This window comes from Rhinopithecus bieti, unplaced genomic scaffold (genome assembly GCF_001698545.2).
Source record: "Rhinopithecus bieti isolate Rb0 unplaced genomic scaffold, ASM169854v2 scaffold_34397, whole genome shotgun sequence".
Lineage (NCBI taxonomy): Eukaryota > Metazoa > Chordata > Mammalia > Primates > Cercopithecidae > Rhinopithecus > Rhinopithecus bieti.
Genome location: NW_016814574.1, coordinates 383,417 through 396,508, shown reverse-complemented (window position 1 = coordinate 396,508; position 13,092 = coordinate 383,417). Strand labels below are relative to the sequence as shown.

The 13,092-nt window shown below is 52.9% G+C and overlaps 1 protein-coding gene across 3 annotated transcripts in view; it reads right to left on the bottom strand.

Moving 5' to 3' along the window:
• The window catches only part of TSPAN11 (tetraspanin 11), a 67,721-nt gene that overhangs the window by 16,205 nt on the left and 38,424 nt on the right, over positions 1 to 13,092 (bottom strand). The gene's annotated exons all lie outside the window — the stretch shown is intronic.

Here is a 13,092-nt window from a genome sequence, read left to right as displayed (position 1 = left end):
AGGCTGCCTAAAATATTCTGCATTCACAGGTTTACAAGTCAAAAGACTGGACTGTCTGGCTCTTTCTGAATAGCAGGGCTGAGCAAATGTGCTTTCTGAAGAGGGGGAGAGAGAGGGAGAGAGAGGGGGAGAGAGGGGGAGGGGGAGAGAGGGGCAGAGAGGGGGAACACTATTGCTCAAAACCGGTCCCACTGTGGGGAAGCTCAGCCTGACTCAAGAGCACCTCCCACCCAGGCTGCCCCCAGGCACTCCCCACCCACCTGGCCACAGCAGGGCAGCTGCCCATGGTCACTGGGATGGCTGGATTCTAGGGAAGGCCCAGCCTGTGGGTGAGACTGAGACTCTAGGCTTCACCCAGCAGGGAAAGGAGTGTGAGCAGGAGGTATATGGTGGTGGGTGGTGGTGGGGGATGCCCAGGACAGACAGGGCATTTCAGAGGCAATGCTAATCCATGGGCCCATGGGACTCGCCCAACCATCTCCTATACCACTCAGCAGGGAGCCTGGCATGGGCAGGGATTAAGGAATATAGCAGAGGGGCCATTTCTTTTCACAGGGAAAGAACTGTGGTCCAAGAGCAGGGCTTCCTTTCAAATGAAGTGTGTTACCCACCTCCTCATTGCAATTTTACTGTGTCCTATAGTCTCCCAGTATCAGGGACACAGGGAGACTTTCCAGTTTCAGAATAACAGTGTCAGGCCTAGTCCCGTCATTTGTGGGGCCTGAGGCCAAGAGCACAAATGCAAGGTCCCTGCCCCTTCCTTTCCTACCCCAGGCTCTTCGCTGCACCAGGAACAACCTCCAGCTCTGTCTGCCCCTCCCCCAGGGTCAGTTGCCCCTTGGCAGGGGGTGTGGAGAGGGCTGGGTGTGGTGCAGGCTAGAGGCACACATGCCAGGGGTCTAGTCAGCCTCAGGACATGCTTGCAGATGCTGCGTGCAGGTTGTCTGGACAGAGGATTCACACTCCTGGGTCCCTAGGAGGAGGTCAGAAAGTGGTGGGAGGGAGTTGCAGATTCCACAAGGACACATTCCCTCCACCCTATGGACTTTCCACTCCCTGGGGAGGAGTGTGGATGAAGAGGGCCTCAGGCCCAGGCCTGGGTCTACATGTCGTACTGAGTGGGATACAGGGTAAGCTGCGGCAGGAGGCTGAAGAGAGGGTCTGTGGATGGTCCTCCTGCTTGAGGAGCCTCTGAGAAGTAGGGCCCAAACACTGAGGAAGGCTGGGGGAAAGTCAGTGAACTTGGGTTGGGTTCAGGCTCCACCACACGCTGGCTCTAGCTGGATGGCTGCTAGTACTTTGGTGCAAATTAGAAAAACGTGGCTCAGGAAGAGTTGCATGGGCCGGATTTCAGCCTTCTTTGGTCCCCTCGTGTAGGACGCAAACTTTAGGGCTAACAAGGACCCAATGAGAGGGGAAATGTACTTTCCAGTGATCTGACCTCCCTCCTGCCCTCCCAGAGCTCCAGGTCCCACAGCATGAGGGGTGCGGTCCTTGTCAGCCAGTGGCAGGTGTAGCCAGCCCATGCCAGAGTGTGGTCCCCCAGGGAGCCGCCCAGTCCATCAGACAGAGCATGGCTACACATTCACCTTCACCCTACCCAGGGTGAGGCATTCTTGTTTCTGAGCCTCCTTGACTCAGGGGCTCTCCCCTGCCATACGCTGCAGGGTCCTGCGGCTCCCCTCTGACATGCGTGCCCTTCCTGCCTGCTCCAAACTTCCCTTCACCATCTCCAGCTATGGTGCTGAGGCCGGCTCCCTCCCGCTGCACAGGACCTGAAGGCACTGATGCCAGTCGCTCCCAGAGACCTCTGGGACATGGGAGGAAGAGGTGATGGAGGGTCCCTAACTGACAGGAGCACCCAGGCTGCTGGCAGCTAGGAGAGCCACATGCTGGCATCTTTCCACCTTCCTTCTCCCCATCGCCACTGTGGGCTGTGAGTCACACCCACAGGATACTCCTGGATAGCTGGCAGTGTCATGCCGCTTCTCAGAAGCCACTGCCCCAGTTCCTATTGAAGACAAGGTGGCGAACAGGGAGGATGGGGAGGTAGAGATACCGAACCTCACCCCTTGGTTTGGTGGCTGGCTAAATTAGTACATCCTACCCCTGCACAGGCTGGTTCAGAGGCATCAAACAGGCTATCTGACCTGCCGGAGTGACCTCCTCCAGGAGGAGGGGAGAGCGCTTGGCAGGGGCAGTGGTGTGTGGGGATAGCCTTCTCAAGCTCCAGTGTGTAAAGATGCCTGGGAGGGGAGTGAAGGCCTGGCCTGGGGTTTCAAGGGGACTGAGGCCAGGTGCTGGTGGGCACAGGCACTGGCTCCAGGCTGCAGCTTCCATAGCAAAGAGGCTGCAGGTGTGACCCACCAGGTGTGTGGTCCACCAGGCCCAGGAGCAGGCAAAGGGTCCCTCATCAGCTAGGGCTTCAGCCGGGTGAGGTCATGGGCTCTGACAGACCCGTCACCTCTGCCCCTCCACCCTGCACCTTACCCAGCCTTTCCTAACTCCCTGGGTCCGGCGGGATCATCTCAGGGCCCCTGCGGCACACACTGGCTCTGTGTGCAAAGCTGAAAAGTGTTCCTGGTGTTGCTGCACATAGGCCAAGTGTCCAGCCTTCGGGCCTTTGCCCTGCCTGTCCCCCTGCCGAATGCTGGCGCCTACCTCTCCTTCCACACCTGGCTCGGCTCAGTCATGGCTCCACCAGGCCATCCTTGGGCGGGAGCAACTGCCACTCCCCGCCCTCTGAATGCCTGCAGCGCGTCATCTGCTGTCTCCTGACACCTGCACTCTCTGCTTTGCCTGTCTCTCCTCAGCTGGACTGGGCTTCACCTCTGTGTCCCTCCCCTGCCTGCCATGTGGTTCCTCAGTGTAGGTCATCACTGGATGAGTGACACAGCTTTACCCATTGCTCTGTAGCACTGCTTTTGCTTCAGGTGTTACCACTCTGTCCCCTAGAATGACTGTGAGCTTCGGAGAAACAGGGACCACATCTGAGGTTGCTTCTGGCTCCTCCACAGTGCCTGGTATGGTGCTAGGTCTAGACACACACTTAGCAGACATCCCCTGATTAAGATGCAGGAGTGCACCTTCTAATAAAGTATACCTCTGAGACAGCAGAAACTGGCTGGAGCATACCAGCCCCATGCTGGGGGCAGTAGCTTAATCTTTTTCTGATCTGAGAGTAGCATAGCACAGTTACCTTAGTTAAATTTACACCAGTGGTTCTCAACCTGGCACAATTTTGCACCCAGTGGGTATTTGGCAAAAGGAGTATCTAGAGGATCGAGGCCCAGACGCTAAGCATCCCACCGGGTGCAGGGCAGTCCCCCGCAGTGAAAAATTATCTGGCCCAAAATGCCAGCAGTGCTGAGGTGGCAAAACCCTGGGTCACACATTTACCTTCAGGTTCTCAGGCTGATGCTGGGACTTGATTCGCTTATGTGTCCCTATGCACTGTGGGAGCCAGAAAAATAAGATCCAAGGAATGCTACCTAGCTCCCAAGGAGCTGGAAACGGAACATGGACAGAAGCATGTGCAGCACTGTACCCGCCTGGGAGGGCGCCTCTGCGGTAGGAGGCTGCTCGCCTTGACAAAAGGATCAGGGAAGCCCATATTGCTTCAGCTCACATCCCCATGGGACCCCGGGGGATGGAATTCCACGAGGGAATTCCATGAGGCCAGGTACAACCCAAGCGCTCTCAATGTTTCCTTGGGGATCATCTGTTTTCTGAAGCAGCCATGGATTCCTCCATTTGCCTCAGTGAGCTGGGGAGGGGTGTGACGCCATAAGGTTTGTTAGGGGTTGACTCTAGGAAGCATCAAGAAGGTTCTGGAAACACCTTTAGCCTTCTTTAAGTAGGGTTTGGTATTGCTTTTTGAATTATTATACAAAAGTCAGTAATAAGAAATTCTCAGCCCATATTTCCATGTAGTTAGAATTCACTGGACCTCATGGTGTCCTGCTTTTCCTAGCTCATTGGGCCAGGGAGGGCCCCCGCTCCACCAATAAAGCCCAGAATTCTCTGCAGGGAGCCCCCAGAAGCACTGGCCCATGGCTTAGGAGGCAATACCCCAACTCAGGGTAGGCTGGCCTTGCTTCTCAAAACTTAGTAGAGGAGCAGAGGGCAGGCAGGTTTTCTGTAGTGGGAGCAATAGACAGGCATCCCTTCCAGCAAAAGAAAAAAAATAACCCTTCCTTGGCAGAGGCAGTGCCTTACTCATCTGCACAGCCCTGGAGCACCAAGCCTAGCCTGGCACATGGTTACCACATGTAACAGTAACAGCCCACATGTACAAGCTCTCCCAGGTGCCAGGCCCCCCTTATATGCACATTGCGTGGCATCTCCTGTCCACCCTTGGAGATGAGTACTAAGCATTGCTCATCACATTGCCACGTGGGCACGAGCATCAGCCTCACTTTACAGATGAGGACAGGAGCTTGGAGACGCTAAGTAGCTTGCTGGAGGTCACTTAGCAAGTACATGGTGAGTGAGGAACGGAACCCAGGAGTTCCAGCTGCAGAACCTGTGCTCTGACCTGCTGCATGGTACTGTCCCCACTAAATGGGGGAGCGATGGACGGATGAGCTCCCTGGGCTCACTTAGGGTGGATTCAGCACTTTAGGGCAGGTATGGTTCAGGTGAACACAGGGGTGTCAGTGCTCCACAAGGGACAGAGTGTCAGGAGAGGTGAGGAATGAGTAGGTGAAGATGGATAGAATAGAGGGAAGCCCAGGGAAGCCCTCCCTGCACCAGTGGGGCAGGCAAGAGATAATCCAGGTCCCCTGCCCTGCCCCGGGCAGCTGGCCTTCCCTTTTGCCAAGAATGGCACAAGAGCAGCTTTCACCTGCTCCTCAACCCCTTGGCTCATCCTGGGTTCATGGCCATGGATTCTAATGCCTGTCTCTGCCCCCTCCACCCTTCACTTTATTCAACCCAGCCCGCTTTCACCTCAGAAGCTAGTCACTGTTGTACAAACCTGAGAAACACTCCTGTGCGTGCACACAGAGCCGTACACAGTGAAGCCTCCAGCCTCTGCGCCTTTTGCTCTCGCTGTACCTCCTGCCCAGAATTCCCTGCCCTGACCCCATCTGTGTTCTATTTATTGGCTGCTCAGCCACCAACACTCTCAGCTCAGGCACAGCCTCCACGAAGCCCTCCCTGAGCCAGAGGTTTCTGAGCCATGGGCTCACTGTTAGCATCCTTGTTTCTGAGCCTCCCTGACTCTGGGGCCTCCCTGCTTGTCTTGCTCCCTGGGACTGTGTACACGCTGATCCCTGCTTGCCCTCCTGGCTCTGATCTTTACCTGGTTCTGCCTTCGTGGTCCCTGTGCCCTTGGTATGACCTGAACCTACCCCACTGACCTCCAGCTCCACTCTAGTTTCTGTGACTGGTCTGCCCCTGCAGATCCAGGGCTGCCGGTCCTTCCAAAAGTGACCACCTATGGTCTAATGGAAACAGGTAACGAGAATTCCAAAGAAAGTCCCTGTAGCATCTGCCCCAGAGCCCTCAATAAGAATGATCCCATTTCAAAATATGCCAAATGAGAGCAGTGTGTTCAGCATAGAACGGGATCCAAACATTCATCTTTCCCCATATAGCAAAGTGATTTTATTTCCAATTAATTCTTCAATGTAACAGTTTAAACTAGAAGCAAAACTGGATATTTTCTAAAACTATAGATCCAAAGTGAAGCATAGCACTCTCTGAACCAAACCAATGTTTTCTTTTTGTTTGTTTGTTTTGTTTTTTTAATACAAGGCCTTGCAGGAAATATGCAGAAATATTTCACTGTGACATTAAGGTGAGTAATTAGAAATTGAGTCCTTTTTATTTTATTTTTTTGAGATAGGGTCTTGCTTTGCCACCCTGGCTGGAGTACAGTAGTACAATCATGGCTCACTGCAGCCTCGAACTCATGGGTTCAAGTGATCCTCCCACCTCAGCCTCCTAAGTAGTTGGGACTACAGGTGCATACCACCATGCCTGGCTAATTAAATTTATGTATTTATTTATTTGTAGAGATGGTGTCTCACCATATTTCCCAGGCTGGTCACAAACTCCTGGCCTCAAGCAATCCTCCCAGCTTGGCCTCCCAGAGTGCTGGGATTACAGGCATGAGCCACCATGCCCTGCCAGAAATTGAGGGCTGGACTTATATTGCCTGGGGCAAGCTGAGCCCCAGATAGAGATTTTGGGGCAGATTCACTGGTGCATAAGAGACAGGGCAGCTCAGCATCAGCTGGTGCCATCTTTGAGGTAAGTTTGAAGAACTTTATAAAACTGGAATTTCAAAATTTCTCCATTGGATTGATTCTACCACAAAGAAGGGAGCTTCACTGAAGCATTCCTCATCTGTGTCTCCAGCCATTCTGCGTAATTAGAGATAGTCGGGGTTTGTGAAGCTTCCTGCCACGCCACATCCAGTCAAGGCAGTCCAGGCAGGTTGGGATGAGAGGGAGGTACTAGCCTATTCTCAGAACAGTGCAGCAACAGCCAAAGAAAACCCAAGACGCTGCCAAGGTTAAGCTGCAGGGAGGAGAGCCCAGCCCGAGGCTCCCAGCTGCTGTGTGTGTGAGAGGATTACAGAGGAAGCCGGAAGGAGGGTCAGGGAGCTCAGAACCACCTGCCAAACAGGAAAAGTGAAGCCAGCTTTTTCAGTGGCAACGGCCTCAGGGTGAATTATTTTCTGGCAATTAACCATTAACTGCAGTCGGCTCAGAGGTGCAGCTGCCAGGCCCATTTGTGCAGAAAAGAGAGGATGTAGATTTGGGAGCCTTCAGCCATTCCTATAACCAAGGGTCACTGTTAGAAAGATGGAGATAACCTCTACCCCTCCTGGCCCCAGCCCAGGGCTCAACGCCTGGGTCGTCCAGCTGCAATCACGCCAAAGGCTGGGATTCAGCCATTCCACCTGGAAGCGGCTCTACAGTGAGGGCTCAAGAATGTGCTCTGGCCAATGTGTGATACTGACATGTGGTTCTGGGAGCAGAAAAGGGGGCCAGAGTTAGGGTGCAGAAAACCGGTGGACAGAGTAAGGGCATGCTGGAAGAGGCAGGGAGGGACAAAACTGGGTCTCGGGGAGGCAGCAAGTCTTCCAGAGGCACATCAAGAAAATGTGGCTGAGGCCCTTCAATGTTCCAGCCCAAATGTTGGGGGTCTAAGGAGATCACACTGTGTGTGTTCCAGGGGGTGGTGAGGGTCATGGAAGGAGAACACAGTTTCAGAACTCCAGGCCAAAGACAGGCGTTTACTAGGATTCAAGCTGGGATGACTGAGAGCCCAGTCTGAACAGGCTGAGTGACAGTGGTCCCCCAGATTGGGCATTAGGGCCTGGCCAGCTGGCTGGGGCGATGAGGGCCAGTCCCCCTATAGGCAGACACGGCGAAGGGAACTCAGAGGATGCTGGTGTTCAGCGGATTCAGGCATGAGGAAAGTGACCAATTGCTACTTCTTCCCAGTCCCCTGGAAGGACCCAGACTTTCCCATTGGCTGTCTTCTTGCAGGCTGTGGGAGAGATAGTACAGCCTGAAGGCACCTGTGCAAGGAAGGAGCAAGGGTAGGACAAAGAGCAGTGGCAGGGACCCCAGGACAGGGCTGGTGATGGGTCCCTAGCAGTAGTAATTAATTCTAGGACAGGACTGGCTATGGGTGGAAAGGGAAGGCTCCCAAGAACGAGGAGACACCAGGCTCCATGGAACAGGGCAGCCTGGAAGTTAGGGAAAGCCCAGAGAGGTCAGAGCCTCTGACCAAATCCAATACAAATTTAAACTGCCTGCATGGTCCTTTGCCTTTTAATACAGGCGCCTCGTGCTCCTCACTAGACTCTAAGCCTAGAACTAAGTCAGGGTCCCTTTTTCCTTCCTCCCCTTCTCACCCTGCCTTGGGCCCAGCAGAGCAGGACTTGCCAGGAATGTGCTGGAAATGCTTGTTGCTGTTGATGAATTAGGCAGTCCCATCCATGCAATATGGAGCATCCATTGCAAAAAACTGGAGGGAGGTGGTGGTGGAAGTTAATTGGTCGTAGAACCACCCCTTCGAGACAATGCTCCTGGACTGTGGTGATCAGATACACCTGCTGTACCCCGAGAAGGGTGGATGTCAACATAGATCCTATGGGTCTCTTGAGCGGCCAGCTCTTGGGGATGTTTGCATCCTGCTTCTCAAGGATCCTTCAGGGTTCTGAGGCCACCTGATCCATTCCCCTGCCTGCATTGCATAAGCTACGCTGGATGAGGAAAGGCTCATGCTGGAGAGGGGTCGGGGTTCCCCAAGCCCTGGCTATAGAATGGTCCCTTTGGAGCATGGTGGGGTCAGCTGACGCACAGGTTAAAGAGCCACCAAACAGATGAGGCAAGGCCCACCCTGGAGCTGGGTGGTTGGTGGAGCAACATAACAGCACATGTAGGTAAGAAACGAGCCAGGGAGGACACAGTCCAGTTCCCAGGCATGGGGACCCAGGCTCTCCTCACCCTGAACTTCCCATCAGCACCAGCTACTTCAGAGGATGTGGCCCAGCTCAGGCTGCAGGGCCCTGGGAGCCATGGCCCTCAGAATAACTCTTATTTATTTAGGTTCCTTTTTAAGGGAGCTTGGTCATGGTGATGGCAATAGTGATGCGGATGTTCATTAGAGCCACATTTTTACTGTCTTTTTATAATGTGGTGATTCACTTCCTAAGACCTGAAAACACTTCTTCATTAACCTCACACATCATCCTGTATAAAATGGCAACACAAGGAGGCAGGCAGAAGCTGAGTGACTTACCCGAGGTCCCAGAGCAAGCTGGGCAAGGTACACGGAAACCAGCTTTTGAACCTGAGCCCATTTATTTTCAGCTTTGACTGCAGACTGTAGTGCCCTGGTTGATCAAGTCTTGGCCTATTTGATGGAGGTGTGGCAATTCTGGATCCCCTTGTTTACAGAAATTGGTTTTTAGAACTTCTTACTTTTAATCCATCCCCAAACAGAAAAGAACGCCCAATAAAGACCCAGTCTAATTTGAATCATCCACCATGATCTTCATTTGGCTTAAAATATGGAAGTTTTCAGAGCCTCCATTCAAAACTCTAAAAATATCCCTCTCTTTTGATCTAGGTGGCCTCTGTCCTGGTCTTTGGCCCTAGGCTCAGACGGCCTGAATGATCTCTCTCATGCAGTCTTTGCTAAAAAAGATCTGGGGTGAATAATTTAAGCCCCACTCCTGTTTCTGCTCGGCAGATTTCCGGTGCCAAGCTGATCATTTCAGCACCAGCAGAGATGTGCTATTTCTGTCCCCGACAGTCACTTCCTTCTTGGGAAAGTGACCTTGAGGGGCTGCAGGTGAGCGAGGAGAAAGGGCTGTGCCAGGACAGACTTCATGCCCATGTGGAAGCTGGATGGTCTCCCTCTGGGTCATTCCTTGGGAACTTCTCCCACACTCCTCCCAATCCAAGGTAGACGCACGTCATTCAGATGCCTGGTCTTTCATCTTTCCCTCTCCTCCTCAGGGACCACTTTGTCTAGTGATAGACTCACTGCCCTTCTCCTTTGGAGCTTCCTTCACCTGTCAGCTGATTCAAGATTTCAAATGGAAGTTAGACATGGAGGGGACAAAATGAAATGAAACCAGAAAGGAATTGCTGAGAGCCATGGAGCACTTTTTTACTGCCTTAACCACACCACTTGACTCTAAACAGGAGCCTGGGTTTTAAAATTCCTACTTGTGTTAGCCCAAGAAAGGTTGTACAGCCAGCTTCTTGGTTTAAACAATCAAGTGCTCGATGTTTCAGGGGCTGTTGGGCCAGGACGTGAATGACTCAGGATCCCCAGCTTTACCTCTTGCTCTGTCCTTGGGCCAGTTCTGTCACTGGTTCTTTCAGAGGAGTAGACAAAGCAAAGAAAGCTTTCTAGGCCATGGAGTTTGCTGTTTGCTAGTGCCCTGGCAGAGATGCCTGTCTCCACAGTCCTGCATTGGTGGCTGAGTGCATGTGTGTGTGCATATGCATGTGTGTGTGTGCATGCACGCTTTTTTCTGACCTCAGTTTCAAGCTGTTGCCTCCCTGATGTGTCTGTTTAGTGACTTGGACCAGAGAGATCGCCAGTACTGTGTGGGATGGGAGTGAATGCAGACAAGTCTCTACAGAAGAGGGTAAAGTGGAGCTGAGAAGCAGCAGGGAATCTTGCACCAGCCTGTCCAACAGCTGCTGTGCCCCTCCCTGCCTCAAGCCCCAGAGGGATAAGGCTCACTTTGTTGACTCCCTGAAGTGCAGAAGGGTAGGGCAAGAGGTGCCCAGCAAGCCTTTAGGCAAGCACAAGGCCCTGACCTTCACTGACTCTCCACATCTCTCCTGCATGGCCCAGGCACAGGGCTTGGTTCCCTCTGGGCAGGCCGTCTAGACTAAGTGACAGCCAGGTTGAGATGCAGAGGCTGAAGACATTCATTTTTCATGGATCAGCCTGGATGTCTGGACAGATCTCATGAATGGATGGTGTGAGAGGAAGTGTGGAATGGGAGGCTGTGATCAGTGGCTTGGAGAGCACAGCGTGGTCAGGTGCTAAAGCTTAGGCTTCCCTTCTGGCCTTTGAGATGGCCAAGGAGAAGAGCTCCTATGATTACACTATTCTCCAAAAACTCCAATAATTCTGAGTGTCTCCCACTAATGCCTGCGTGACCCACATACTCACCCAGACACTGTCTTTCAGCCTGTAACCTTTGGATGGAGCACTGGACTCTGACCTTCAAGGTCCCTTCTAAACTGAATATGCTCTGACCCAGGTGTGCTGTTCTTTCCTGACTATAATGGGAGCAAGGAGGCACTGAGATGCCTGAGGCTTCTAGGGTCCCCCCACCATGCCCCCGTATCTTGCCCTAGGGTTCTGGGCTAGGTGCTGCAAGGAGCCCTCCTTTGTTACCAACCAGATCTCTGAAAGCCACTGCTCCATGAAGACCTCTCCAGAGATAGAGGGCAGGGTGTGCCCTGCACACATCCTCCCCCTTGGCCTCTGGTCCCTCTGCCTCCCATCAGGCTTGTCCTCCCCAGGGAAGCAGACTCTTAGAGGTGGTTCCAAGAGATTGTAATGCACAGTCCAGCTCCAGGCATTACTTGCTCCACATCTCAGCCCAGTTTCATCATCTGGAAAATGGGAGTGAATATGACTTCTTTGGATGCAGAAGAGTGAGGTGGGTGACAGCGTGGGCTTGGAGGCAGACCACATGCCGCTCACCAGCAGTGTGTATCATGCATTTTAAAACTTTGCATTTCTTCTGCCTCCACATCCCTACATGCGGGCTGTGCGCACCTGCTGGGGTGAGCAGGTACACCAGTGTGATAGGGCTGGCCCTGCTACAAGTTCCCCTTGCTACCCTCCCCTGACTGTGATCTAGTGATATTCAAATGCACCAATGGAATCCCCTCCTGCCTTTTCTGATGGTGCCATCCTGACCCCCAGTGAAAGGGTCTCACTCACTCTCTGTTCCCTGCCTGCTTGGGGAGCCCTAGTTCTCCACCCATGTGACCCCCCATCCCATTCCTGGTGGAGTGTGCAGTGAATCTGTCTAGGACAGGGTGTCTGATCTTTTGGCTTCCCTGGTCCACACATAAAACACACTAATGATAGCTGATGAGCTAAGAAAAATAAAATCACAAAAAAGTCTCACGTTTTGGTAAAGTTTACGGATTTGTATTGGGCCGCATTCACAGCTGTCCTGGGCTGCGGGCGGCCCGTGGGCTACGGGTTGGACAGGCTTGGTCTAGGATCTATGAATCTGGTAAACTCTGTTGTCCTGTGCCTCTCCTGTGCCCCCTCTTGTGGCCACACCTGACTGACCATCACCTAAAAGAACACAACTGCCAGGTGACTCTGGCAAACCGCTTCACCTGCCTCTGCTCTCAGTTTCTTCCCTGTCCATACACAGAGTAAGAGTTGCTGCTCTTCGGGGCAGGGCGAGGACTGAGTGAGTTGATGCGCATGAGTGTTGAGCACAGCACTTGCTCGGCACAGAGTTCAGATTACCGGGACTTTGTAGGTTGCTGTAGTGAGGATACAGGGAGGTGGCTCTAGTGAATAGTGGCCATTTCTGTTCTAATTGGGCTCAGGGAGGAATGCAGGGCCTGTTTCCCAGTGCTGCAGAGGAGCACTGGCCTTTAGTGGCTCTACAGAACCAGGAGAGATGGCTCTGGGTCAGAAGGAAGGCGCTCGGTGGGGGCTTCTGCATTCCTTCTTGAGCTGTCCAGAGGTGAGTCCTGTCCTCTCTAAACTAGATGACCTAACAGAAGGAAGGAGGCAGCTGAGAGCACGTGGCTCAGCAGCCTGCTCATGGGCAGACCTCCAGGCCTGAGGTCCAGAGGCCCAGCCTGAAGCCTGAGGCCAGGCTGAAGGCCCTGCTTGCTAAGGGGTGCAGAGCCAGACAGGATATAAACAGGATTGCTGACACTGCAGAGGAGAGGGGTTCTCTCTCTGGGCCCAACTGCACTGATCCCCGTAAACCTCATGGCTAGTCAGTGCCACCCAGAGGGAATATCCCTAGACACCCTACATGCCTGGTTTTAGTCAGTCATGTCACGTGCCTTCATCCAGCTACGTTGGTCAGATCTGGGATGGGCTACGTGGCTCTCAGGGACCTCAGCTGACCGACCTGCATCGCCCTGCTGGAAATCCTCATGGTAGGCCCCATGTGGGGGTGGGTGGTGGCGTGACTGGCTCTCAGCACACATGTCCCACCTGCTGGAAAATAGCTCAAAACCCAAACTCTGGGGGCCTTCACTTTAGGAGACTTAGGAGATAAGCAACCAGTTTTAACACATGAGCCTAATTTAGATTCTAACTCAAATGTAAACACAACAGCTTATGGTTCAATTGGGAAGATGTGAAGCTGCCTGGTTATTTCATGATATTAAGGAATGACTGTTAATTGTTTTAAAGTGTGATAATGGTAATGTTATCACGTTTTCTAGAAGAGGGTCCTTAAGTTTTAGAGGTACACACTGAAACACTAACAGATGACATGCTGTCTGGGACTGTTTCAGAACCACCCTGGGGTAAGGAAGTGGGCAGGATGCAGGTAAGAGAGTGGATGGAACCAAGATCAGCTACGAGATGGTAATTGTTGAA